Source organism: Rousettus aegyptiacus, unplaced genomic scaffold, assembly GCF_014176215.1.
Source record: "Rousettus aegyptiacus isolate mRouAeg1 unplaced genomic scaffold, mRouAeg1.p scaffold_m13_p_13, whole genome shotgun sequence".
Classification (NCBI taxonomy): Eukaryota; Metazoa; Chordata; class Mammalia; order Chiroptera; family Pteropodidae; genus Rousettus; species Rousettus aegyptiacus.
This window is the reverse complement of record NW_023416288.1, coordinates 6102245-6127562: the sequence shown is the minus strand read 5'-3', so window position 1 is coordinate 6127562 and position 25318 is coordinate 6102245. Positions and strand designations below refer to the sequence as shown.

The following is a 25318-nucleotide window of genomic DNA, read 5'->3' as shown; positions in this document are numbered from 1 at the left end:
ACTCAAAGCAGGGATTTTATGCTTTTTGCTTTTCTTCTTTGAGAATGGGATAATCAAACTTTAACCATTGCTTATGATAATTATGCACGTATGCACATACATATAACTATCTTCAAGTAGAATAGGATACTTTCGATTGTGACTGACAATCCATTAATTTGGCATAAACATTCAAAAAAAGATGAATTGTTTTTTGTGAAATTCTGATGCAGCCTATGAGGCAGAGAAAGAAAGATTCCAGAGATTCAGGCTCTGCACATGTTAACTCTAGTTGCCAACCCAAAAGTATTCTATACAGACACCCAATGTTCCACAGAGTAATACACCAAGCAATTAATGACACTCACACAAACCATCAAAAGTAAGATCTCTTCCTATTAGGAGCAACAATTTATATAACTGAAAAAAGAAGAGAATTTTCTTGAGGTTATGGTTGTCTATAGTTTGTAAGTCTGGTAATAATTATAATCTCATGCAGCATTTTTTTTCCCACTATCAGATAAGGTCTACTATATATTCGACTTTGATTTTATATAAGCACAAAATCACATCTACACTTAACATGCACTTAGTTAACAAGTACATTGAATACTTAAAAGAAAATTTAAGTATGCATATCATAGAATATAAGGAATGTTCCCTGGAAATACTGGAAATATTTATTTAGAAAAAAAAAGACAGTAATTTATATGTAAAGCAGGTATAATTTATTTTTAAAGAAAAAATATTTAGTTAAAATGCAAGTGCTGGCTTTTAAAAAATTGTGTAATTTCTACTTTCTATCTGCCAGGAAGCCATCACAAACATCTCAAGAGACCATACACTAGAGACCCAATAGTCAAGTAATACATGTAATTTCATAACTAGTTAAATAGTAGTTGGTACAGCTCCCTAATTTGATCAAGTTAACTAGAATGAAAGCTACCTAAACTACATTTAATTGTACACAGAGTTAATGGTACTTTTCACTTCTAAATATCTCTGGATGAGATGGAAAATTTATATGGGGATACACAGAAAATTTGCTTCTCACTTGGTAATAACAATAATAATGATAATAATAAAAAAAATCATCGTTTAGTGCGTACCTAATTGTTCCGGGTATTGTAGTAAATACTTAACATGGATTCTCACTTAAGCCTCAAGATGGGCCAGGAAACTAGGTACAGAGAGGTTAAATGACTTGCATTTGGTCACAAAGCTTGAAGGTGGCAGAGAAACCCAAAACCAGGGTCCAAGTCCTGAAATCAAGCCTTTCACCAGTATGCAAGTGTAGAATGCAAAAGAGTAACAATATTATATATTGATATATTCAACTACTAAATATTGTGCTTCGTGAGATTAAGGCATGAGATATGAAGTATTGATCATGTAGCACAGACTGACTTGGGGCCTAATCCAGAAACTGCCATTTATTAGTTTTCTGACTTTTGGTGAATCATTTAATGTGTCCAGACTTCACTTTTCAATGTTTAAGTGGTGGTAATAGTGCCTCATAGAGTTACTGTGAGAATTTAAAAAGCTAAATCCCTCAGCACTAACATGAGAGATTTATATTAGTATTATTATTCCTGGTGCTACTGTTGTAATATCAATATACTGTAAGTGTAAACTCTGCAAGAGAAGGGATAGATCCATGTGCCCATTGTTAGCAGGGAGTTCTTGAAGTAAGAATAAATTGGAGATGGAAAAAGGAAGGTGGAAGTCATACCAGGAAGGGATCCAAGGGCATGGATGCAAGAAAGACCTTGATGTGAGTGAGAGATAAATGAGTTCAGATTGACAGGACTAAAGGTTTCACATAAGATAAAATAGAAATGAGATGGTATAGACTATTATATATAATTTTATATTCCATGATACACATAGCACATTCATTATATTTGAGTCCGAAAAGTGTTCTCAATGTTTCTGTAAAAAATCTCTTACTTAAGTATAAAAAAGAAGTCTTTCGTTTGGCTTAATAATGATCCTGAGTATACTAACTATCTGTGTAACTATCCTTATATATCTAATTCTATGAGACATTTGTTAAAAACAGAGATTCCTGAGTTTCTTTTTTAGATTTGTGGTGGAACCCAGGAATCTATGTATTTTACTCTAACAGATCATTCTTATTCATAGAAAAGTTTGGTAAACACTATTCTAATCCACCCTTCAAACTGCTGCCAAAATAATCTATGTAAACAAATAATTTTCTAGCCAAAGAATCTTAAATAAGTTTTAACTGCATCTCAGATAAAACACAAATACTTGGGCAGAGCATTCAAGATCATTCATAGTCTGTTCTGATCTAACTGTCAAACCACTCTCTCCAAGAGCTCTGTTGTTCACTTATACTGAACTGCACACAGGTCTCTGTTAGTTCGTGCTTTTTGTGTCTCTTGGCCTGAAATCTCCTTGCCTTTACTTTTTTACCTAGAAAACTCATTCTTAAAGGCTCATTTCAAATGTCACCAATTCTATTGTAACCATCCTGCATCCCAACTAAGAAAAAATTTCTTCACTTTTCTGACTTTCCATAATATCTTACATTAATACTTATTGTATGTCTGTGGTACACATTATTTTCAGTTTCCAAAAGGGCCTAAATTCTGTTTTATTTATCTTGTACACCTCTCAGTGCTTAGAATAGTGTTTAATGTAAAGGATGAGCTAATAAACATTGGTTAAATAAATGAATGCGTGAATAAAGACATTCTGTTTTCTGTCAGTTCTTAAGTTTGTTCCTTAAGTAACAGAAGACATTTTAGAAAGATGGCTGGGGTTAGTTGCTATGAGATTTTTGCTAATTTATTTTCATCTTATTCAGCTTTAAGAAACCTCTTTAAGTTGAGAAGCTTTGATTTTTAATAATAAAAAATGCTGCCTAGATTCCATCTTCATGTCTCTGTTAGAATAACACAGAGCTTTAAAGTTGCCATACATTAGAGTTTGGATTAAACTCAAGTATTCTCTGACATAAAATCAGATAGGTCTTTCTCACTCTCTTTCAATGCCAACATTTCGCACATTCAAGGAAAGTGACACCACTGTCAAAAGAAGGAAGACCAGAGGCAAGGTGGAGGAAAAAAAAATGGGTAAATGCAAAGTTAAATATACCCAAATGCTAAAAGGGGAAAAGAAAGTAAAAGGGGAGCTAGTTTGAATATGAGATTGTAAAATGAAATCCTTTGTTTTCATCTTAAGAAATTTTAGGTCTTTCTAAATTTGCCTAAGCCAGCTTACTTTTCTAAGGGAGGCTTTTTTTTTTTTTTTTTTTTGGCCAATGTTTTAGTGCCAATTTTTGCAGCACATACTGAAGCTAAATTTGCAGCCAGTTAGCATATAATTTTAAAAAGCCTAAATGGGATCTTTTCCATGCAAGGTAAAGCTTTTATAATACAAAACAAGCAAGAACAGTGAATAGCTGTTACTCATTTCATGCCTACCTCTGAGTGGTGTTTATGGTGAGGACTGGGTGTATTTCAGATGGAATGCCCTGTCCCAGCAGGAAATGCAACACTCTCCTGACATCACTGTGGAGAGAACGAGAAGCTGTTTGAGTAAGAGTTCAAAATGTTATCTTTCGAGGCAGGGACAATGTGATTCTATGTGCACTGTCCTCCAATTTTCCTCTTTTGCTGAGATACCAGTCTCACTATGCTCTTGAAATTAAGAATCCATGTATGGAACACCGAAGACCAAATAAGAGATTTTTCTTCTGACACTTGTTCTCATCAAACTTTTGATCCTTCTTATAATTACCATTTAGCTTGTTAAAGTATTTTTTACCTTGTGTTCTCAATATAGTTTATGGAAAGTATCTCTTTTTTCTTTGCAGTGTTTCTAAGAATGCATACCATTCCTATTTAAAAGTAAAAATAGAAGAGATGCTCTCCATCAGATATCAAAAACTTTGGAGCAGTGAACACGGTATTTGCAAATTTACTCTTTAGGGTGTAAGTATGTAGACTATAAATTTATCTTCAGTGCTGTCCGAGGTTAGTGCTAGTTTTTTTCAGTTGCTTCTGTACCTGGTGCCCTGCGTGGTATATTTCCCTGGACATCCTTCTCTGCCAAGTTTGCTTGATTGATTAGGAGAGGAGATACATTTATTACATTTATTTTTATCCTTTAAGATAAAGGTACTGAAGAAGTGAAGGGAAAAGCTACTTGCCTAAGAGTAAAAAATTATTCATTATCGAGTCTAGTTCCACAATGGAAAACTATTAATTTCTACTTTTGCTATTTGCTCTGGTTTTCTGTCACTTATTTTTCCTTCACATTATTTTTTTTCCCCTTTTATGTTGGTCTTTAACTTTGAGATAAGTTAAACTAGATGTCAAAGAAAATGCCAATTTGAAAAAGTGAATAAAGGGTAAAATGACTGATTCTTTGACCCTAGAAAGAAAAATAAACAGTCATGCTTGCAAGTTTAAAAGAATTGTTCAGTTGAATGGTTCTAAAAGTATGCAGCCTTGTTATTAACACTGAAAAGTTTAATTACATTTCATTAAACTATACTAGCTTTTCCTAATTTCTAAAAGGAGACTATGAAAGCAAAAACAAAAATGCCTAATGTCTAGAAGCTAGGTTTTCTTTGCTGCTTTGTAATGTAAATGTGCCCGCGTGTATATTAAAAATCACGCACTCCATCCATCTCTCTGGCTTTTAACGGAGGGGTCACCTGACTTCACCTAGAGCCGCCCCCCTCCCTTTAGCTGAGGAAATCCAAAAGTGAGAGACCGACGGTTATAGAACACAGGTTCTCATGCTTGGAGATGTAAATGACCCCAGCTGACAGGAATTGAGTGAGGTTGCTGGGTGGGGGTTGGTGAAAGAGAATGAGGGAGAGAGTGTGAGAGAGAGAGAGAGAGAGTGCGTGAGAGAGGGAGAGAGGGAGTGTGTGTGTGTGTGTGTGAGAGAGAGAGAGAGAGAGAGAGAGAGAGAGAGAGAGAGAGAGAGAGAGAGAGAGAGAGAGAGAGAGAGAAGTGCTGCATGCTTCATCTTTGAGAGGAGGGGAAAACAAAAGACCTCAGCGGCAGTTTTGTGTTGCTGTGTCTGGCTCAAAGAGGAAAATTCTAGACATCCATACTGCAAAATTCAAAGCTCAGCTGAGACTACTTCTATCAAGAAAATTATATGACCTGAAAATGGGTTGGATCAGTACAGGTGGTTTGAGAAGACACTGACAGAAGACCATGGAAAGGTGGGAGAGGACCAGCGGCTTCTCTGCTTCCTCTGAACGGAGCTCTAGGTTAGTAAGCTGAAACTGACCCGGGTCTGGCTTCAATATCTCTGTATGTATATGTGTGTGTTTTCTATTCATAGTCTCCACACCCTCTGCTCCCCAACCCCTGGATAGGCAGTGCCATATTCCACCAGATGTGAAACTAAACTTGATTCGACTCTCACTTCATTTACCAAATGCTTCTCGTTTGCTTGTGGAGCTTTTGTTTAATACAGCCAGTGGAGAGCCATCATGATGTCTCCTTCTGAGTCAGAATGTGTGTTTCAGCCCTAGATTGTCAGGTGGCTGTTTAGAGAATAGTTAGCATTTTGCTCCAAAAGGCTGTAAATTTATGATTAGGTTATTATGGAATGTAAACAGGAAATATCTGCTGACTTGGCATTTCATGTAATGTAATAATTCAGATATCAGACTGCATTTGTCTTATCTTAATTTGTCACATAATTGAGTTCAAATACATAAGTTTGAAATGGCACCCTACCAACAAAGACACACACCAGGTATTCTTCTGACAGAGTGTGTGTTTTACCTCCCACTGAAGACAAAGCTTAAAAAAAATTATTTTGGGGGGGACCTGGATTGAGGAAAGGGTAAAATATGTCATAATTAAAATAGGTGTAAAGCTGTTTTTTTTTTAAATAAGTGAGTATAAGATGTGTGTAAAACAAACACATAATTTCTCTTATTTCTTGCTGTGCAGATAGAGTGTCTTTTGTTCCAGCATGTGTATTTTTCTGTGTTTTTACAAAGAAAGCCTTGCCTGTGCTTTCTGTGACAGTAGACTTGTATGCCAATTTGCCATTGTGCCATGGTCAACAATCTGCTCTGTTCTGAAGTAAACTGCCCAGAGGTAGTATTCAAGAAGCTGCAGGAGGGTGGGGAGTGGAAAAAGATGTGTTTTTTTTTTCTTCCTCTTTTTTTTTTTTTAGACTGTTAGCTCAGAAGTGTCTAATTCATATGATTTTAAGAGGAAATGGGGGAAGGCATTTAGTTTTGAATAGTATGCAGATCTGTGGCATGCAATTGCCAAAGACTATATCAAGAAGATGCTCAAAGCAGAGGGGATCAGATTTGTAATGGATTCTTTAAGCAAATATTCTCTGAGGGTGACTGGTTGGGTCCCATTTGACCAAATTAAGATGCGCTCTGGCAGTGCACTAGCAGCTGTGAGCTGACATTTTCTTGTGAACCTAGTGAAAAATGGCTCCATATCTCTCCTCCCGTCCTGAGGAGACGGTCTCTCCGAGTTGTCGAGCCTTTCTCCAACGTGATTTGCTCCTATGGATGTTTTCTCATAGGGACGGACTGGCTCGTGGTTCCTTTCAGTTTGCCTAGCTTTTTAAATATCAGCTTGAATGGGGAGTGGGTGGTGACAGTTTTACTGCAAGTACAAACTGCCCAGCAAGGCTAGCAGAAAATATTTTTCCAGCAATCACAGGTTTCCATTTTTAAAAGGGTAGATTATATTTCTTTAGATATGATATAAAGCACTTTCTGTTGTCGTTAAGTTGGCTGGTAAACAATTTCTCTAAAAAAAAAAAAAAAACGCACGCATGTGTGACACTTTACATTTGGATACTCCTCATGGGGGGTGACAGGTAAAAACAAGGATACTTGCCTATCATTCCATCTCTGAAAAGATAAAGCTTCCCTTCTCTTTCTTGTCATCACCCCCCCCCCCCCACCCCCATTTTTGAATAGTGATCCACTGTGCTAGGAGAAAGATCATGTCCCAGAGTTTGATGTAGGGAGGGAATGCACTTCAGTCCTGTTCCTCCACATGTGCTTATTAAGGAATTCCTGTGCTGAGCAAGGAGTAGAGGTGCTACAGCACACACACTGCTCCTTTTTTTTTGAGGTTTTGGTTTGTGAAAGCTCAGCCGGCAGAGGCAGGATGCACTTTAGCAGATAGCTAGCTGTGTGTCTGAAGGACTGGTTGAGAGCATGTGTTGCTTGGGGGTGTGTGAAATCCATCATTCTCTCTTTCACAGCATTCTGAGATGATTGTCTGAGTATAGACTGGGTTCAGGTGGAAGGGGTTGGGCTCTTCATATTTTAAGCAAAAAGTACAGCATTGTCCACTAGAGAGGACAATATGAGGAGGCAAAAACTGCAATAGTGCAGAAAGAATAATTATTTAAACATTTTTTTTTTAATTTCAAATTCTAGAAATTAGACAAAAACCTCAAGGCTTTCTGAAAATGGCATGGAGTCATTTCTACATTATAACTAAGACTTCTACTACAATAATTTGAACAGCATTACGAAAACAGTTTCATAAGTGCTTTAAATATTATGCCACTTGCTCCGCTGAAGGGTACCCCTCCGAGGGTTTGCATCTTGGGCACTTTTACATGGGGCAGAAGTTACAGCGCAGATTTTCTTGGAGTCTGTTTAGACTAATAGTGATAAAGCTAAGAGCCTACAGAAGCAATAGGATTTGCCTCTTTAGTAGAACAACAGAAATGCAACTTTAACATCACATGTAGATCCGATTACCACTTTTATACATGTAGACAATTTGACTATAGTAAAGAGTGTGCTTTGGGGAAACTGATGCAATTATGCTTGAACAATAAATAAAACCATAGACAATATAATAAAAACATGGATCTCAACATTCATGGAAGGATTAGTAGGATCACTCTTAAATATTGTTAACAACTATAGGTGAGGGGGCTTTACCCAGAGAAATTTCAGATATCTAGAATGAGAAGAACATATTCAGAAAACTAAAGGTAGGGCTCAACAGCTGTTTAGAAGGTGATTGGTGCTGGTATTTAAACCAAATAATATCCACATACAAAAGAATTTTGAACCATAGGAACTTCCCACCAATGGAATTTTGTTTTAAAAGCAGCAAAATAACTATAGTATAGAAGCACTTCACACAGCTGGAGCCATAAGGGGGAACTGAGAAAATCTAGGACTAACATGAAATGTTTACAATGAGGTGTATGTGATGGCCTAGTGACCCTCAGGGTACCAATGAGTTCTTAATGAGGGCTAAAAATAAAAATTCATAGGTTGAAATAAATTTCAGTATGCCTCTATTCTTCAGGTATGGAAAATAGAAATTTTTCTAAGAGTAAAATTAGTTGCTCATAAAGTGCTTGTGGCATAGAAAGGAAAACTTGAGATAAAACAATTGTTTCAGTAAAAGATATTTTACCCTACCTGAATTATTCTTGAAACATTTTGAACACAAAGCTTCTAACTTTCTGAGAATACCCTAAGTACTAATGGCCTGTTTTCTAACGTCTGTTTTCTCTATCACTTTTAGAACTCTGCTAAATTCCATTTTCAATTTTTAAAACCTTTTCTAGGTGGCAATATGGCATTAAATAGATAGAGGAATGATAAAAGCCTCTAAGTTTAAAATAATTTTGTTTTCAATTTCAGGTACATTTCTCCTCTAAGTCTGTCATACCTTCAGCTTTTGATCTAAGTCACATGGCTTGTGACAATCTCACTTCTAAGTCCCAGTTGCTTATTCTGAAGATAGCAGATTTTTAATATAATTTAAAAAAATAAATAAAAGTGCACTGCTATTCAACTGTATTAGGTGGTACCTTTAAAAAGTTATAACATTGTTATGATGTGAATTATCAGTTCAAGTGATTCACACATATTAGAGAGTAAAGCAGGATTTATATCAGGTTTATAACATATAGTAAGTATACAGTATGGGGATTAGTCCTTTCCCTAGTTCTCATTACAAGGACGGCTTTCTGTCAAATAAAAATATTTTCCAGAATAAAGCTTATTCCATTGCATTATTCTGTTTCTTTCATAGATTCTTTATCAATTCTCCCAAGTCACACAAAGAATATGTCTAATCAATGAAAGTGGTAATGATTGAAAATCTCCTAATCAAAGTGTTTGAAAATGTAATATTCATGCTATAAAAGAACACAGTCAGAATAGTGGTTTTTCCCCCCTTTAAATCAGTTAAGCAAATCAAACTTTAGAGTCTTTAAGGAAACTAACAATGACATGTATTATGAAATAAGAGGATCATTGCCAGCAATCAGCCAATGAAGAAGAAGCAAGCTTAATTGATTACTCTAATTGAAGCATTGAAGGTCAGAAAGTTCCCACATTAATAGGACCCCAGCTGAGATTTCAGAGCCAGCTGCTCAATGCTTACTTTTCTCTTATCTTTGGGGCTAAGGCTGGGAGAGTAATACATTTAATAAAAAGAGATCACCTTTGCTCTAAAACCAACTCTGAGATGGACCAGTTCTGCAAGCAGTTCAGGTATCGTCAGTATCCTCTCAGCCTGAAGTTTCTGTAACTTTTTCTCCCTGTCGACAGATTCCATATGACTTTGAAAGCCACTCAGAGTTTGGTTGGAGTCCGTGGTCTCGCTTGGCATTGCCCACAAAGGCAGGACCAGTGAGATAGGAAAGGGAGAAGAGAGGAGAGCCCATGGCAGAGAACTGAGCCCACTGAGTACTTACATTCGAAGGACCGCAAAAACCCAAATACCAAGCAAAGGATTCTTCTCGAAGTGTTGATGGATTCTCCATCTTTGATTCAGACAAGTTTTTAAGAAGTATTTCTTTTGGTTCTTAGAAAGCTTCATGTTTTCTTCCACCTCAGGGCCTTATCAAATCCTTTTTCTTCTGCCAGAACACTATTCTGCTCTCTTTGCTTGCTTCTACATTAGATTAGCATTCTCTACCAAATGTGCTCAGGGTTTATTATGTTTTTACTTTATTATACAAACCATTTTTTAAATTGTTAGTTTTATATCAGTGTCATTATTTGGTTAATGTCTCTGCCTGCCAGCAGGCAGGACCTTCTAAAGTTAGGGTCCAAATTCATTTTGCTCACAATAGAATCCCTAGGCCCTCAGATTGTGTTAAATTATATATTAGATGTGTGTTAAACATCTGTTAAATGATTAAATAAATGAATCAATGAAAATACTAAGACACCAATACTAGTGGAAAGACATAGTGTATCTGGCTTTGGCTTAGTAAAGAGGAATTCTCTTCATCGAGTTAGCTAATTTGGGCACTTTCGAGGTGAACTGTACCACAGTATTCCTAGGATCTCTCTTTTGTCAAGATTTTCCATCTGAAAGAGAGAACACTTGAGTGTTTGCTGTTGAGATTTTTCAAAAAGAACTTTGCTAGCCACCTCAAAGTATTCATAGAGCCAGTCTTAGGGAAAATTGTGGTTTGTCCTTCCCTCTCAATTACTCCCTCTAAAGCATCTCTTTTTCTAAAGCTACCCTCTCCTACTCCTACCATCCTTATTTCTTTGCATTCTCAACCTTCTAGGTCTCATCTGACAGCGTCTATACCTTGCTAACTAAGCCTAATTAGCTTGTGAGCTCTGAAAGCTTTCCTAAGGTGTGAACCCTTCTAGCAGTATTTGCATTTTAAACAAAGCTGTCATGAAGTGATTAGTGCTCTGCTTATCAATATGAGGGATTGTAAAGCAGAGTATAGTATGAAACTTGCCTTTAGGGAGCTTACGTTTCAATTGTGGAGCTTACTTACACTTAAAAGAAACAATTGGTGATTATTCTAAGAGTCTGTAATCAAGAACTATACTTAGTTGTGCAGATTTTAATAAAACTAGAACATAAAAGAAAGAAAGGATTTGTAGAAGTGGGACTTCAAGTGGGCCATGACTGATAGTAAATATGTTTCTAAATTATCAGAGAAGAAGGATGAGAAAAATTTAACATTTTAGGGAAAAAAATGAATGAAAATGTTCAAAGGGATTTAGCACAAGGTGTGTCCTTATAAGTCTTTATATAGGATACAGCTCATGTTTATTTTTCAAGTATAAAAGGCAAAAATACCTTTTCTTCAGGAGTCATCAAGCTTTCACTCATTCAAACCATAACCTTGAGATTATAAAAGTTAAAATTTAACAGTGGAATTTACTTCCCATTATGCTTTAAAGTACGCTGTCTATCTCAGCATTTAAAACTAATCTCGAAGTTTTTTTTTTTTTTTTTATCAGAGGTGCTTTAAAGATTCTTTTAGTAATATTGATCATTTTAATTGAGGTTTATTGAAAGAGCTCAGTATAGCTCTCTTGTGGTTCATGTTCTATAAATACATCATCGTCTTATTGATATATAGTGGAGTTTTCATTTCATTGCAGTCAGCCTAACAGCTTTTTGAAACCGAGCATGAAGAGGAGGAAACACTCTTTTCCTCTGATCTTCCATGGAACTTATACCACAGAAATGAATAAGAATTATTTTTAAGTATGTTCATAGTAGTTTAAGCCTGTTTCATTCCTGTGCCTGGTTTGAAGGTTCTCTGATACAAATGGTTTTTATGTTAGTGGTTGAGTTTAGGTTAAATCCACGAGTTGTTAAAAAATTCTATGAAAAATTACTAGGATTACTTTTCAGGCTTCCCTTGTTTAAATGGAGATATTGATCTCTTTAAGGTTATTCTGGATGTGTATCTTTCTAAAGAGTGGGGTCCCTTCAAGGACCCCTCACCAGCTAATGCTATAACAATGCACTGTAAGACTGCACGTATGACTCTTTAGGTACCCTAACTGCTATAAAAGGAAGAAAGAGAGAACATAAATCATTCCCATGAGTTATAGACAGCCTCTTCCACACACCTATGTGCATTACTCTTTCAGTATGCGCTAGGTTAAAGAGATACTTCAAAAATGAAATCTTTGCCTCCTTTTTTATTTCAAAAAAGAAAACAAAAAAGGATAGGATTGGATAGTAGTATATGAATTTCTATTCTGTGTGGATCCCCAAGTTATGATAACTCATTCTCATTGTACATGCAAGTCTTCATATGGTGCTGCATATGGTAACTTTTATTTCCTAATATGTAGTTGCCACTCAGGGAATCATAACTCTTTCTTTTATTTTTGGTGCATTAGAGCTTAAGAAAGGCTATGACTAATTCCATTATCTATGTCAAGGAAAAAAGAAATTGATATTACTAAATAGATATTACTAGTTCATGTTTCCTAAACCTGTAAGAACATATTTAACCATGACTAGTGACCGGCAGGCCTTTTTGACAAAGTTATCAATTGCTCATTTCTTATGCTTTCTTCTGTTCAGCCTACAGAATTCTCTATATCTGGATTTGCCTGAATTAAGATCTACCACAGAAGCCTGGATTTTTCTCATATTTCTCTCAATAACTGTTAGAGCCAAATGTACCAAGTCATACCATATTATTTCATGCCTATGAGTATTTGCTTTTTTTTTTTTTTTTTAATCACTGTCTGTAATGTTCTCTTCCAAGTGGCACTAGTTATTGAAACAGGTATTCTGTGAAATGCTTCCAGATCACTATTCCCCTGATGCTGGGGAAAGTTTTTTTTTTTTTTTTTTCCCCCCATAGCTATACATGCACAATCACACACATGTGCCCATGCTTTTCTATTTACTATACTTTTTCTCCCACTAGAATATACTCTCCCAAACAGAATTGTTTTTTTGATGATCTGCTATGTCCATTGCCCAATAGAGGAGGACATAACACATAAATAATATATGTTCTAGTTATGACTTGAATAAGCTTCTTCCCTTCTTTTCCACATTGTGAAAGGAGGAACGTAATGTGCGTTAATGAAATTAAATTTTTTGAAATCTCCATTTGTTTTAATCAGTTATCTTTATATTCTCAGTTTACTAAAACTGAATATAAATGTTAATCATACTAAAAATCACTGCATACTTTCTCTCCAAGAATCTAGGGAGTTTAACAGTCAAATGTGAGCAATGAGAGGTGGAATTAAAGGAAATTGGACTAAACGATTCGATACATGAAAAATTAACTCTGGATAGGGTCCATGAATCATGTAAAAATTTTTTTGTCCAAAATTATGTGGAGACCTCTCCATCAGTGCTTCCTTATATCCATCCACTATTGCAATGAGGAGGCAGAGGAGGAGATGCTTACATTTGCATAGTGTTTTGCTGCTCTGAGTGTGGTTCAGAAACCAGTTATGTCAGCAATATCTGAGAGCTTATTAGAAGGCAAAATCTTGGGTCCCACTCCAAACTACAGAATCAGAACCTGAGTATTTTAATAAGACCCTAATGTATTGTTAAAGAAGCACTATTGTAGAGAAACTTTTTATGAAATTTTAGTTAATTTTGGAGACAACTTGTCTAGTAACTCAGGGAAAAATTGTGAATATAGAAAGTTTTTTTTTTTCTTCCTCAAGCTATAATCTGGAAGCACTTCTCCTTTCAGGTCACTCATCTCTACATGTCCTAGGAAAGAAAGGGAAATGAGCCTCACTAAAAGCTAATATCTTTCTTCTTCATCATCCCAATCCAACTGAGTGCATTGGAGAGCAATGAAATATGTAGCAGGAGAGACTAGAATTGAGTCTGGCCTCTTTATATTAGACATATAAAGTTAGACAGATTCCTTAGGTTTTCTTAACCCCATTTTCCTCTTCTGTAAAATGGATGTTATGTTTCTTGGCAAGGTTATTTTGACATTAGAGATGAGAATGAGAAATTTTCTCCTATAGCACCCTTGGCATGTACTAGGCACTCAGTAAATACATAGAAGCTATGGCTAACATTGCCTCACCCAGCTTCTTAGTGGATTCTTGTTTCAAAGCAGAAATATAATCTCTTCTAATGCCATCTTCTAGGTGTTTGCCTCAGGTGCCTCTTGGAAGTGGACACTGAGGATAATTGGTTTGACTTTCTGCTACCTGATTTCAAGAGGACAAGCTAATGAACACATGTGCTTTTCTCTCAAGCACACTTACATATTTAATAAAATGCCTCTGGAGATACAAAGCAAGGAAAGAAACTAAAATTCCTGGTATTATATTCCTTCTTTCAATAAAGGAAATGTAGGCCTCTTCCCAGTAACATTGCCAAAGAAGGTTAGTTTCAGAATTTTCTAGTGAAGGTAGGCTACTCATTAGCTAACAGAAAAGAAAATTAGCATGGGACCCAAAGAATTAAAATCTCATTGTAGGCTTCTAATTCTAAGAACTGCTATTATATGATGATTCTTTTTTAATCTGGTTGGTAATTTTAATACTGGAACTTCTACACATATTTACACTCCACTTGACAATGTTGACTTAAAAATATTATATAACAAAAAAAATACAGGTTGTAAAAGGAACATATTCATAGAGAAATTGTGCAAAGAAATTTTTAAAATTTCCTTAAAGATTTAACTTGAAAAAAATCAAATTAAAATATCTATCTTGGAAAGTAGGAAAAGTGTATGATAAAAAGTTTGCACATATACTAACATATTAAGATACTCAAGCATTGTCAATCTGTATATTATTTTATCACAGCAATATAAAAGGAAATAATAGGTGTTTGTGAAGTTAACAATTTTTATCATAATTTTATATTAATATTTTCTTACAACTAATGAGTTTATCACAATGTGATATTCAAATTCTCACATTGAAATGAACATTGACACATTAAATTTGCCATTTTAACATTTATGACTGGAGAGAAAAATAAGTGCACCTAATTAACTTTTTAAAATTCTCCATTTGGTTACATAAACCTTAAGAGTCTAATATAAAGCATTTACCAATAGTGCACCGAAAAAATATTTTCTACTTTTGACTTCATTAAATTTAGCTTGTCTTCTTGGTTCTAAATGAAGTTCATGTAATCATTTTAGTGCCATAGTTCTCAACCTAGAAATGATTTTATAATTAAAAAACAAAGCAAGTTATTTATATTTCTACATAGATAATTTTAAGGAGACCAAATTTTTAAATTTGAAGTTCTAATAAAATATTAAAATATTTACTTTTTAAAGTTTTTATCATTTCTGACTCTGGTTGACTTGTGGTTACTTAATATGGAGGACTATATTGTTATTTTCTTGAAGCTAATCTTTTTAAAAATTAAAAAGATTTATTTTCATTCTGACAGTGAATTTTCTGAAAACATTTTGCAATTTACGGATTGATGAGTGCCTTAAGCAATGATTCAGTACCTGCTATGTGCCACACTTTGGTTAAATGCTGGACATACAAAAATATCTGTGCTTATGAGAAGTTCATAATTTAGTTTGGAAGACAGATAAGTAAACAAGTGATCCAAATGTGACAGGTTAACTACCATAGTAATATGAACATACAGGAAGAAATAAATCAGTCTACCTGGTGAACCATAAGGCTTCACAGAGGTGTGGAGAATCTTAGTAAGATCTTGAACAATGAATATCACTCTTTCGGTTGTAGAAAGAAGAAAGAATACTTCAAGTAGAAGAAACTGTACTGGCTGTGATGCGTAAATGAAATTGTTTGCCTAGAAAATAGTGGTGTAGTCAACACAGATGTGAGGCACCACAGAGAAGAAGAGAATGAGACATTTTTGTAGCAGACAGGCTTCTTATGGTCAGCTCCACAGTCATAAAGCTATTCTTTTTGAGACAGATGTATATGTAATGATGTGTGTATCTAGTTTATAATACGGAAAGAACTTTGTTATATATCATTGTTTTCAAGTATATCTGAGCATGTGCAAACACATTTTAGTGTCGAGAATAATCAAAGAGGAGACTAGAAAAATAGAATAATTTTAACTGCACTAAATCTTGTGCATATAAGACTGAGTTTTTTTTTCAAAGAAACCATGCATTGTAGGTCTAGCACATCCCAATTATTCATACCACAAATATTTATTGAAAGTCTACTATATTCTGGGTACTGTTTCAGGTACTCGTGATACAGTAATAAACAAAACAGAAAAATATCCTGTTCTTCCTGAGGGAGATAACTCAGTAAAATATGTAATATGTTAGATAACAATAACTACTAAAAGTAAAATATGTAATTAAGAAGGGAAACATTAAGTGTTTCAAGTCATGGCAAGGGGGAACAGAGAGTTAGGGAAGAAAGGCCAGGGAAGGCAAAACTAAAAAGATGACTTTGAGTAAAATTTTGATGGAAGTGAGAGCTGTCTATGCAGGTAGAAAAATATAGCAACTAGGTTTGATATGCTTATTAGTTACCAGAGGATCAATCTAGTAGGCAGTTAGATACATAGTTCTGGAATTCAGGCTAAGGTCAATGGGAAAGTGCAAATTTGGGGATCAACTATACATATGTGGTGTCTAAAGCCACATGTCTAATAGGATCATCTAAGGACTGAGTAAGGAAAGGAAAAAGCACTTTCCTGACTGAGTACTGGAACATGTTTTAAATAGATGTGGAATCAGCAAAAGAGACTGAGAAGTCACAGCCAGATAGAGAGGAGTAAGATGAGAAGGAATGGTGTCCTCTAAGCCAAGTGAAGTGTTTCAAAGAGAGAATGATCAACTGTGCCAGATGCTGCTGATACATAGGATAAGGATTTGCTAGTGTCCATTGGTTTTAATGGCATACAGAATTCAAAAGAACAGAAATGGGAACACTGCAGATAATTTTTTGTTTGTTTGTTTTGGATTTTCTGTAAAAAAAAAAAGAATAAAAATAGAGCAGTAACTGGAAGGGAAAGAAGTCTATGAAATTGATTTTTAAAAAGATAAACATTTTTAGCCTGTTTTTATTAAAGATAATGATTCATGTAAGAGGGGGCGATTGACACTTATTTAGAGAGAGAGGAGAATTTCAATTTATTTAAATAGGTATTAAATAGGGAATGAGACCTAGAGCACAAGTCAGGGGCTGTCCTTTTCCAGGAGCATGTCCTATCCATTTGTGTGAGTAGGAACAAGGTAGCCATGGGGGGAAGAGGTATTTAGGTTGGGAGTTCTGGTGGTGGAAATGTGTGATTGTTTTCTTCTGATTGTAGCAACATCTCACTAAGAAGAAAGTGAGAATATGGTGAAGGTAGTATCAGATTTTGAGGAGAAATGAGAGTCTGCAAATCTAGAAGGGTGGTAAAAGAGTGGTATAGAGAAATATAGAATGACTGATGGGTAGCAATAAGGACCTACTTGAAATTTGTGGTCATTTTTCCCTAGCCACCTTGAGCAGTATGGGTAAGACATGGAGATGATAGAGTTGGATTTAATTAGGATTGTGTGTATGAACAAGTGGAGTAAGGGAGTAAAAGTGTAGGCATTAAAGTGACTATAGTGATAAATGAGAGAATTTAAGTTGAATAGGAAATAAGATGCAAGGAGTGGAGCAAGAGAGTATGAAATCTGGGTGGAATCAGCAGATTGAAGATCTCAGCCGGATTGAAGGGTTGTGAGTTGCTATTGCAGAGGAGAGGATTCCCACAGTCATCTGTTTAGAAATATCTGATGTCATATTCTTCCACAATACTCTCAGGTGCCATGATGTTCCATTAAAATTGTCCTATTTTAAATATTACCCTCATTTTGTGCAAACATGGCTGCCAAATGCATGCATTACTACCCATTCCCACTAATTGGTCTATTCTCTGAACAACTGGCATAATGCAAGTGCTGATGTTGCAGCTGTTGCTATGTTCCCAATTGCCTCAGGAGAGAAAAAAAAAAACCTAAAATTATTGTGTGAGTTAATGACAGAACAAACAGTTGTTTACAGTGTGTAATTATAAATCCATATCATTGATATTACCAGACTGATGCTTGAGTTTACTTTTGCATTGATAGAAGCACTTTAGCCTTTATAATAATTACAGTGGGAATAATTTATAAATCCCAGACTTGGATTCCCACTTGGCTGGTTGGAGCTCTAATCTCCTGCCTGGCTCTCACCAGCCTTTTCCTTTGGGCTCGCTTCTTACACCCTCCTTTGGCCAGCAAGCACATCTATCTGACAGATCTCATTTGGAGACACGTTGTTCTCCTGCCTGAAGCTTAGTGTAAGTGACCCCAGGAACCTTAGGGCACTCTCAGCTGGATCACATTTGTTTTTGAGATGCTTAAATTGTGACTTGGTGTTGGGTCATAAACAAAATGAAAAAGCAATGAGATATTATGAAAAATGTAGTCCATTATTTTTTATGACAGTGACCCATCTTTCTCCAAGCGGACCAATTGGATTTTGAGCTAAAAAAATTAACACAGGCTGTTTAGTCGGATATCTTGATTTGTCATCCATATAGAATTGTGTCTATGAAATGGATCAAGCCAGAATCCTGTAATGTTCACAGTGCAAGATTTTGGCTATAGTACAAAGCAGCAGAATTTATGCAATTCTTGGATTTTTGCTAAGGTCAAATTTGTTTGTTGAACTGGAATGTTATTCTGTAGGGGAATACATACATTTGGACGACCAAGGAAAGGTATTTACATTTCAAAATTTTCCTTCAAACTATAGACTTTTCTAATATGATACATATAATAGAACTAGGTATTAACAAATTCCACCAAACATACCATTGATGCCTGAAATTATTTTTTCAAATCAACACTATTTGTGAAATCAGATCTTCAGAGGTATTCATCTATAGGAATACAAAACTTTTATTATAAAGATACACAGTAGCATCCAAATGTGATTTTTGTTATCACTTATTCCGGGGCTTTCTTACCTTAAGAGAAATTTATATTAAAGACCTATAGCCTATAAACTCTTTGAAACGTGCTTAAAAGTGAAACCAAACAAACAATTTCATAGAATTCAATTTCCCCATTACAAATATTGCAAACATTAAACTATCTCTTTATATAAAGAAACATTTGAAACACTCTAGTACATGTTTTTACAAAATAAATGAATCTAAATTATTTTCTGAAGCTGTCATATCTAGTTTACCACCAAAGCCAGAAGTGGAATCTAGAACTGATTTCTTGTCTATTCTGCTGCCCCAGACACTTAAGAAAGTTATTGAGCTTGGGACCATTTAGTGTCTCCCACACTATGATAAATACTTATCCTTTTATAAAAATGCATTATTAAACTTCCAGTCTTTAAGTGCTCTGCTAACTTCAGTAATAGGGTGTTGAATATAGTATGAATGATATTATCTTGGCATGCTAAGGTTGAATTTCAGCACATGTAAAAGCAAATTCTGAGCCTTATGATTCATCTTTCACAATAGAGACCATCAGTCAAGGCACAAAAAGCATGTTAGAGCAATGAGGGGCATTAAACCAAACTTGATAACTCTAATATAAATGGACATCCTCACTTAAAGTAAGTTGACCTGAAATGTCAGGATATTTGCCTTTATTCTTTGGTTTGTTTACATTTGTTTTAAAAAGATGCATGAAGTGAAGGAAGCTGACATGGACAATGGTTAGTTTGAAAGCTGTTTTAATCTAGTTTAGTGTATCATTTAGAATTTGTTTTAAACATGAAATCTAATTTTTCAATTAATTTCAAAAAAGAGATGCTTTTTACATTGATTGCCCATGTGGTCTATTTGTGTCAAGAATATCTAATTTGGCAATGCTAACATGCAATGCCCTTAAAGCTGGCACATGCTGCTAAAGTTGATGCTGTTTAAGTGTCAAGTGACACTGTTTTAGTCCTCTAAGGATCTAGAGGAGTGCAAGAGGCCCTACTCAAAATTATTTTAAATCCATATGGAAATAATCAGCAAGTCTTGTTCTTCACAATCCATATATGAAGTATAATTTGTTTTCTTTGGGTTTGTTATAAATAACTATTAATTTTCAGTTTTATTTTTATATTTACCTATATATTCATCATTTTGTGTGCTCTTTATCTCTTCCTAAATATCCAAATTTCCATCAGATATCAGTTCTCTTTGTTTGAAAAACTCTTTCCCATTTTTTATACTATGGATCTACACACTACAAGAAATGGTTTCACTTAGTTTTTGTTTATCTGAAAATGTCTTTATTTTACCTCGGTCTCAAAGGATATTTTTACAAGATATAAAATTCTCTTTGGACAGCCTTTTTCTTTCAGCAGCCTTTCATTTTAAGCCTCTATTGTTTCTAGGGAGAAGTTAGCCGTCATTTGTAACCTCATTCTTTTTACATATTAATGTATCATTTTCTCTGGATGATTTAAAAATTTTTTATCTTATATTAGGATTTCAACAACTTAGGTATGACTCGAATTTCTTTTTAAAAAATCTCTTCCCATATTCTGATATGTTCTAATCTGTAAATTTATGTTTCTTACCAAATTTGGGAAATTTGGGGCCATTATATTAATATTTTAAAATATTTTTTCTGCCCCATTTTTTCTCTCCTATAAATCCAAAAATACATCTTTTATACCTTTTAATGTTGCCTCACAGGTCACAGAGGTCCTGTTTATTTCTTTTAATATTTTTATTCTCATGACTTCAGATTGGATCATTTCTATCAATTTTATTTCATGTTTACTGATATTGATTCTTCTGTCTATTATCTCTATGCTGCTATTGAACTCAACCAGTGATTCTTTTATTAGATAGTGAAATTTTCACTTCTAGAATTTTCTTTCTTTCTTTTTTTTTATTTTTCATTCTTTTGCTGAGATTTCCTATCTGCTCACTGATTATTATTGTTTTCCTTTATGTCCTTAAACATAATTATAATAGCACTTAAAAGTAATTGTCAGTTAATTCCATCACACAGGTCATCTTGTGGTGATGCTTATTGAAATCTTTTATTCTTGAATCTGAGCAATATTTTCTTGTTTCTTCATATATTTAATTATATCCTGGACATTATTTTACTTTCTGCTATGTTCTGAAAAATATTTACTTTCATTTTAGCAGGTGGATAGTTCTGCTGAAATTCCAAACTATATTACATGTTCAAAACCAGAGATGTTCACACTGTCTTGTGTAGAGTGTGCAGCTGCTAAAATTTCTGTTTAGCCCTATGAGCTTCAAACATGCTGAGTGGTTATATCTGCCTAGATATGTAGTTCAGGAATCAGTCAGATGGTTGTGCAGAATTTGAAGCCTCTTCTGTGACAGTCCTCTTTCTGGATGAAGAGGAGAAAAAGAGATCTTGACAGCTAGACACTAGCCTGGAACTAACAAATAAGACTATGTTGCTAGGAATTAACCAGGCACTCACAATATGTTGTGATATTCTACAGCTGAAGATTAAAAGAAAATCTCAGAATACAAATATCAAATAGGGCCATTCTGTGACCATGATGAATCAAGACAAAAACAAGATCACTATGTAATCATAACCAAAAGCAGAAATAAGAAAATTGTCCAATTCACAAAAAATGACTAAACTCCCATCGGTGGCTAATATAAGTGACTGCTGCTTCATTAATGGTCTTAAAATAAGAAATATTAAGGTTCCCAAACCTAGAATTATCTATTCTTTCTAAAAGCATCAAAGTTAGAGCGAAACTGCTTTCTTGAACAGTCTCCAAAAGAATACAACACAAGCCCAAATTCTAGAATGTGTGAGATTACCCATGGTTCCTTCCCTGTGGTGTGTATTCTTACTTCTGAATCAATAAACCCAACTTTCTTCACCAGATGCTCTCCTACTGATCTTTGGTTGAAAGATAATGGCACAGAATTTCCTCTTTCATTTCCCAGTATGTGCAGTAATCCCTAAATTGGATCTCTGATTTTTCAAGCCATACAATGAGAGAACTATCCAACTTCTAGTCACTCTACACTGTTCTATGTGTATCTTCCCTGAGGCAAAAAGCAATAAGAATCTTGAGAAATTCACCTAGCACCATTATTTCCTTCTAGTTTCTGCTTACTTTTGGTTGCTCTCCAATGCCTTCAGAAAGTCTTTTACTGTGGTTTGTCCAGAGTTTATAATAGTTGTCTCCAAGAGGTTGCTCTGATATGAATTACTCCAACTTTACCAAACCAGAAATTTTTTGTTGTTAGAAAAATTACATTGTATTGTATAATCTATTTTTCAATTGGGCAATATTTTTATTATAAGTCAGCATAGACATTTTTATAACCTTTTTTTGGAAGTGTGAATACTGCCTTTCATAGGGGCCAACATTTAACACTGCACCTGCCCTCCAGCCCTCCTGCCCCCAACCCCAGTGCTCTCTTAGTTCCCTTAGACTGCCTACTCTGTCTTTTCTCCAGAGGGCATATTACCTTCTTGCATACTATATATTCATAATGTATTTACTTATATTTGTTGTTTATGTTATATTTATTATGCATATTATCTGACCCCTCCTACTGGAATGCAGGATAGGAATATTTGCCTGCTTTGTTCACTAATGTCATCTTGTGAGTCTAAAGTAGTATTTGACATGTAAAAGTTCCTTTCTATGTATTAAATTAGGGATAAAAAGAAATAGTTTATATAAGCCAAATATTTTTGGACGATTAATATAGTGCTTCTACTCTCTAATTTGGATGATGTAATAAGAGATCTTCCTGCCTCTTCCACTGTCCCTTCCATTTAAACTATCTGCCAGAGTTATCTACATAAAGCACTGCCCAGATCTTTTTAAATATTACTTCAGAAATTGTTATATCTCCCTAGTGTCTTTAAAATGAAATTCAAACTCCCCTAGCTTGGTGTTTGAGGCCCTTCGCAATCTTTCCTTATTCTGCTGACAGCTTCATCAATGAACACTCCCATTGTGCTTCAACTCTTTCTGATGTGTTCTTTGGGCTTGCTTTCTCATTGCCTCATTTAAATGTCTTCTTTGTTTCATGGTCTACCCTGATTACCTAATTTAAAATGGGACCACATTCCCATCCTCCTTACTCAGTTTTATTTCTCTCCATTGTTCTTATCGCTTTCCAATATATCATATAATTCACTTATTTTCTGTTTTCTCCTCCGAATATAAGCTCTATGAGAACAAAAATTTGTACTTGTTATGTCCTCTGTAATATCACCAGTGTTTAGAATAGTGCCGTACCTCCATAGCGTGGGCATTTTTTTCCCTCCATCTTGATTTTCCTTCCCTGGACTCTATGTACCTTAATCCTACCTATTTGGCAAGGCCTTACTTAAATTCCAACTCTTCTGAAAATTTCCCTGTCCTCAAGCTCAGGTGCAGATAATCTCTCCTCCTCTTAACAGTGGTAGCATCTAAACAAAAACCACTATTATATCACTGAAAAAAATGTTTTATTGCTTGCACTTTAGTTATTTATGTGGATGTCTTATCTCTCCTGCAACTGTCTTAGGAACAAGTTTCATCACTAACATATTTACAATCTGAATAGTATGTAGTTTTATGTACATAGTAAATGTGCAATAAATGTTGAATAAATAGCCGCATAAATATGCTTATTACAATAAAGTTTCTGATTTATACAAAACTCCTGAGAAAATGGATAATGATTTTAGCTTGATTATTTTGGGGGAAATCCAATCATGTCTTAAACTCAATGGACTGAAAATATCCAATAAGAAAAAAATGTATTTGTTACATTTTATTTCATATTCAGAACCTAAACTAAATTCTATCATTGGTTTTTTAAATTCACAGAAATTTCCATCTTTCAAAGTATTTGTGCCTTGCAAATTGTTTACTTACAAATTAATACCCTATAAGTTACCTGGAATAGAATTAAGATTCATAATATAATTCATAATAAAAAAAACGTAATTAAAGACATAAAGAACATGGGATTAATATCAAGCAATATATGTAGATTTACTATTTGAATGCTTTACTTTTCCATAATGTGCTTTGGCATTGATTTAATCACTTTATATTCAGTAGGATTGGGAGACATGCTAGGAAAGTGCTACAGATAATCATAGGACAGAAAGCAAATTTGAGGAGGGTCATCACTCTTTCTTTATTCTGGAATTCCAGACAAATGCCTCTGTCACTGGATTATATTTGATTTCAATGCTGTCTCTTGCCTTACATCTGCTGTCCATGAACTAAGGGAAAAAAAAGAAAGAAAGACTCCCCATCCTGTATATGAAATTCCATAATTCAAAAGTTTAATATTTATCATCATGGCTTTAAGGAGGTATGAGGAAGAATTTCCTCCTCCTCCCCCTCCTTCCTCTGTTCTTTCTTTCCTATCCTTCCCCTTCCTCTTCCTAATTCTCCTCCTTCCTCTTCTAAATCTTCAAGGGAAGAATATTTTCAAAGTAATCAAAACTGGGGCTCACTCACTGTAAAACTAGTACCAAATATGTTCCATTTTTTGAGGCTGGTTAAAAGCTAATGTAAAAAGAAATTTTAACTCTGGTGAAATTATGCTAAAAGTCTTACATGAGTGTGTCTCAGAGAAATGATTGATATTGAACATATATAGCATCATGAAATCCTAGTGTGCCAGTTGAATAGCCAGATGGTGGTATGCAATAAAATATACTTTCCAAACTTTTCAAGTTAAAACTTATAGTCTTGGCTTAGAACAGGAGTTTACTCTCTTTCCACCTGTTCACATGTTGCTGAAAGCCTTTGGCAGGAAACCAGGCCCTGTGCTAATTTCCAGTGACACATATTCATTTTTGCTTCCTTCAGCTCTGTGCCCAGCCTAGCTCAGCTACCACAGATGCAGCTATCCTCAGAGCAGACAAACCTACTGGTGAGATCAAAGTTGGTATGATGGAGAGAGACTCTGCCAGGCAAAGCATTTCCTAGGATTGCAGATTCCTTCTTGATTCCCAAACTTACTGAGGACCAGTATTAGAATATTTTACAAGTAGCAAAACTAGATATCCCTGAACTATCCTGGGGATTGTTTTTTCTCCATTTTAGTCCTCTACCCTTGCTACTGCCAAACCATTATTAACAAACTCAGTTTCTAATGGTTTTCATCACCTCTGATTCCCATAATGTATGGTGTACAGTGATATTTAATAAATATTTTTCAGGTAAATGAATAAACATGAATAAATGATTCAATGATTAATTTCCTATATGGCTCCTTCTACTACTTTAGATCCAAACTAAATATCTGATAGTAAAATGATACTATTTCTCGTTTAACTCATACCTTAGGGAATTGCTATATAAAATTTCATTATTTAATTCTTTTAGAGGAAATCAATAGTACCAGCTCAGGGTTTAAAAGGTAGCTCTTTTGCATTATTACCACTTTGCCAGTGGTATAAACCATATATAGGCCATGAGAATTCTTTTGAAAATTAGGAAAACTGCTCAATTTAAGCACAGTGAATATTATCATCAGCTTGATGCTGACGTGGCTGGTTGTGGAGCTGAACTACTCTTGGTACATTTCCTCAAATCTATCATTTGGATTCCCTTTTTGACATATGGAAGGTCTTAGAAATTGATTAGTGGTCCTTAAACCATAATGATCAACACAACGATATGTGG

At 34.8% G+C, this 25318-nt stretch overlaps 1 protein-coding gene across 7 annotated transcripts in view; it reads left to right on the top strand.

The window, feature by feature from the left end:
- Nucleotides 1-25318, top strand: part of MAGI2 (membrane associated guanylate kinase, WW and PDZ domain containing 2) — a 1221159-nt gene that overhangs the window by 567900 nt on the left and 627941 nt on the right. Inside the window, exons 1-2 of one of the 7 annotated variants that reach the window (XM_036231074.1) lie at nucleotides 4915-5239; nucleotides 24500-24574. The exons of 4 other annotated variants lie outside the window; for them this stretch is intronic. The gene's annotated coding sequence lies outside the window, so the exon portion shown is untranslated. Of the gene's footprint in view, nucleotides 1-4914; nucleotides 5240-22221; nucleotides 24575-25318 lie in introns of those variants that run through there. 2 more of the 7 variants (XM_036231072.1, XM_036231073.1) reach the window with 2 other exon arrangements.